At 46.5% G+C, this 3,544-nt stretch overlaps 1 long non-coding RNA gene across 1 annotated transcript; it reads left to right on the top strand.

Annotated features, from left to right (window-relative positions):
* Positions 1 to 1,151: 1,151 nt before the first annotated feature.
* LOC129381897 (uncharacterized) lies at positions 1,152 to 2,726 on the top strand. Its single transcript, XR_008610003.2, has 2 exons — positions 1,152 to 1,649; positions 2,411 to 2,726. It is a non-coding gene; the product is annotated as an uncharacterized lncRNA (long non-coding RNA).
* Positions 2,727 to 3,544: the final 818 nt, after the last annotated feature.

The following is a 3,544-nucleotide window of genomic DNA, read 5'->3' as shown; positions in this document are numbered from 1 at the left end:
CAGCAAGCTGATATTCAGAGCACGCCCGAACTGAAGAAAATTGAGCCTGTAGCGTTAAAGGCACCACCCAGGCGGCACGTCAGGTCGGGCCAACGTTGGAAACATATTGGCACTTCCTGGCCCAATGACGGCCTAAGATTAACAGCGTGGTTCCAATATTGGCAGTGCCATTCTGAATCCTGGCCCAATGATGGCCTAAGGTTAACAGCGTAGCGCGAATATTGGCTGTGCCATTCTGATAGAGATCCAACGTTGGCCCACAATACACAGTCAGTAAACAATATTGGCTGTGCCATTCTGATAGAGATCCAATGTTGGCCCACATTACACAGTCAGTAAACAATATTGGCACTGCCGTTCAACAAGGCGGGAATTATTGGACCGACTTTCGAACGGATTTCCCAATATGGGTTAATAGTTGGCTTTCTTTGGAGGACATTGGCCCGTAATAAGCCAATTTTCCCCTTGTCGGTTTTTAGTGCTCTACGACTTGCTGATATTGAACAACGTGTTTTGAAAACTGATCACAGGCACACTGCGCAGGAACCAGAAATATGCTCTCCCATGTCAACTCCATGCATCGTACACCGCCAATTTTGTGCTTCGCGTTCAGCGAAATGCGCCCCCTAAAGAGAAAAGCCAGTGCACCACGTAGCAAGCAGGGGAAGTTGCATAAAATTAGCCGCTGTTTTATTGATCGTGCATGGGAACATGAGCTTTCCATAAGAAGCAACGGTATTGCGAATTTGTCTGCGCATTGTATATTTTGCATGTACGCTCCGCGGCTTTGGATGATCAGGATTCCGAGGAGAATCGCTAATTACAGTGCCACAGAGTTGATGGAACCGTTTTATATTGCATCGAGATGGAGCGCATATGTATTAGTGAAACTTTTGCTTGTTTGCTTAGCATGCATGGCATGTTGCGGTGACATAATCATCATGCTCCTATTCCAATATATTTGTTTTTTCGTGCATGTTTAGTAAGCTCCTTGTATGAATGCCCCTGACAGAAAAAAAAAAATTTATTGCACGTTTTGACTTTTCCTCTTGTCTTTGCCTGTAGTTGGCACGGCGCATTCCGGATTTTTTTTTTCCGCCTAACTTTTCGTCCTTCAGCCCCCACTCGCCTCTCCCCCACGCACCCACGTGAGCCTGGTCAAAGCTATCAGCCAAGCACTCAGGCAGCTATAACCTGCTGTGTCGAATTGGCTGCTCTCGGAATACGGGGAAAAGCAGTGGGGTCACTATTGTCCTCCTTGTCTCCCTCCGTCGCTGCCGCCGAAGGAACGCGGTCGGGCTAGGTCCAGCGGGGGAAAGTGGCGTTTACACCGTTTTCTTCATTCACCCTTTCCTTTCACTCTTTCCTTCTATGCATCGCTAGCACGCCGACTGGGTGCAACACCGCCTGAGTGCTTGCCGTCTTGTCCGTGTTTGTCAGCGCACTCCTATCGTGAAAAATGCTCGCTTGCGGTCGTCATTCCTACTGAGAAGCCTACATCTTGAAATACACAGCAAAGTGGCCACGAATTTTTGTGAGTGTTAGAATTAATATAGGCGAAACAACAACCAGAAAAAAAGTCGGCGCTCGTGGCCACCGTCTTCGATGTGGGATGAACTCGGATACACAGAAGCGCGGATCTTACAATGGTGAGTGCATTTCTTTTGCGCATGTATAAGTTTTATAGGGAGCAATATCACCCAATCAATATCAGGCGGTATATATATTACTGAAACAGCCCTGGCTAATGTAGAGTGCATGTAATTACATAGCTCTTTTTTATTCGCAGCCTTTGAATTGTGCCCGGAGTATAACACGTGTAAATCTCTGTGAAGTTAACCCAAAACTCCAGGACTATGATTTTATCTAGCCATGCGCGCGGCCTGATCCTGCTAGCTAGTGATACCGAGGAACCGCGCTTCTTCTCACTGTTCTAGGTCAAGCATCATTTCCAGCCGGCAGTATTTCTTTCTTTTCGTATAATAAATGCCTCTTTTGCTAGTGTTTCCTGAAGGAACTTCTCGGTTTCCACATAAAAATTTCGCGCGAAGACCGCATTCTGCCTAGACAGTCTCAAACTAGGCTTTTTGCGCTGTAGCAGGTTTTGCTGCAATTTTTTAATTATAAAGTGCTACGCTGACTAGGTGTGGGGTGTAAACAAGGCGGACGGATCCTGCGCATTTTATGTTTGTTCTAAATATTCTGTTACACCTACGAAATATGCCATATATGTCGATATATTAAAAAGTGTTAGCTGACAAATCTTGCAAGAAAGTTTCTTGATTCACCCCTTCGACCTCTCTGCTCAGACTCATAATATTGTAGCGGTATGGCGATTTTTCAAAGGAAAACACTGCCACATACATTTGTTATACCAACATCTCCGTTAAAGTTTCTTTTTATTTTACAGTGCAAGCATCTCCAAGTAATGGTGAAGTGGCTATGGGAAATGGTAGCAGTTTCAACGAAACAACCGCGTTATCGTGGTCCTCCGGGGCTTGATCAGCCCGCCATCATCCAAGCACTGACAAACCTGCCTACGGACGTCAGCTCCCTGCCCTGAAACCCCTGGCCAACCTACCGTCCTCGGCACCTTGCCCAATTCCTGTCCTGAGGGCAGTGCCTGTAAATAAACTGTTTGAAGATAACCGAGCGTCACCCATCCAGGTCCACGAAAATGCCTGTTTGTGAACATTTATTCGCAAATAAACTGTCATAAAAGTCAATTTCAGTATCCTTTTATTATTATTTGCAAATACAGATGACTTCTGCTTCTTGACACCTTTTTGTCGAGCTTTCCTAGCTATTATTGAGGAAGACGGAATGGGGACAATTGCTATAAAAAATGCCTCTAGCGAAAGGTTTGCGGTAAGAATGGCTGCGTGCTCTAAAGCCAGCGTATCTAAAATATTCGTCATGCAAAGGGCATTGGCTCAAAGCTGGCATTAAAATGGCAACGATATGGCTCAACACTGGTCCTACGCTGGCAGCACAAGGGCTGCTGCATTGGCATAAAATTGGCCCAATCTTGGCTTTAACGCTGGTCCTACGCTGGTAGCACGATGGCTGCTGCATTGGCATAACATTGGTCCAATCTTGGCTTTAACGCTGGTCCTACGCTGGCATCACAATGGCTGCTGCATTGGCATAACATTGGTCCAATCTTGGCTTTAACGCTGGGTCAGCATTGGATTGGGTTGCACTTTGCCAATATGCCAACGTTGGTCCAATAATGGTACCAATTTCTGCCAGCATTGGGCCATGGTTGGACCATTGCTGGTGTGCTGCCTGGGCAGATACTGGAGAGGAAATGCCCGACACGGGAAAGTTAGAAGAGCTACCTGCAGATTTGCTCATCGCGCCTACGTCAGACGGACTTGATTGGTTGCTAAAAGTCAGCCGGTCGGCTTTGATAGCCGAGCAAAAAAGGATGGCAGCCTAGAAAACATACGCTGCATTGTCAAGGAAGGTATCGCCAAGAAAAATGCTCGTATTGTGGAAAGAGGTGGGGTCCTGTACTGGAAGTATCTAGACCGTAGGGGAG

The sequence above is a fragment of the Dermacentor andersoni genome, chromosome 10 (assembly GCF_023375885.2).
Source record: "Dermacentor andersoni chromosome 10, qqDerAnde1_hic_scaffold, whole genome shotgun sequence".
NCBI classification, from domain to species: Eukaryota; Metazoa; Arthropoda; class Arachnida; order Ixodida; family Ixodidae; genus Dermacentor; species Dermacentor andersoni.
This window is presented reverse-complemented; position numbering and strand designations above follow the sequence as displayed.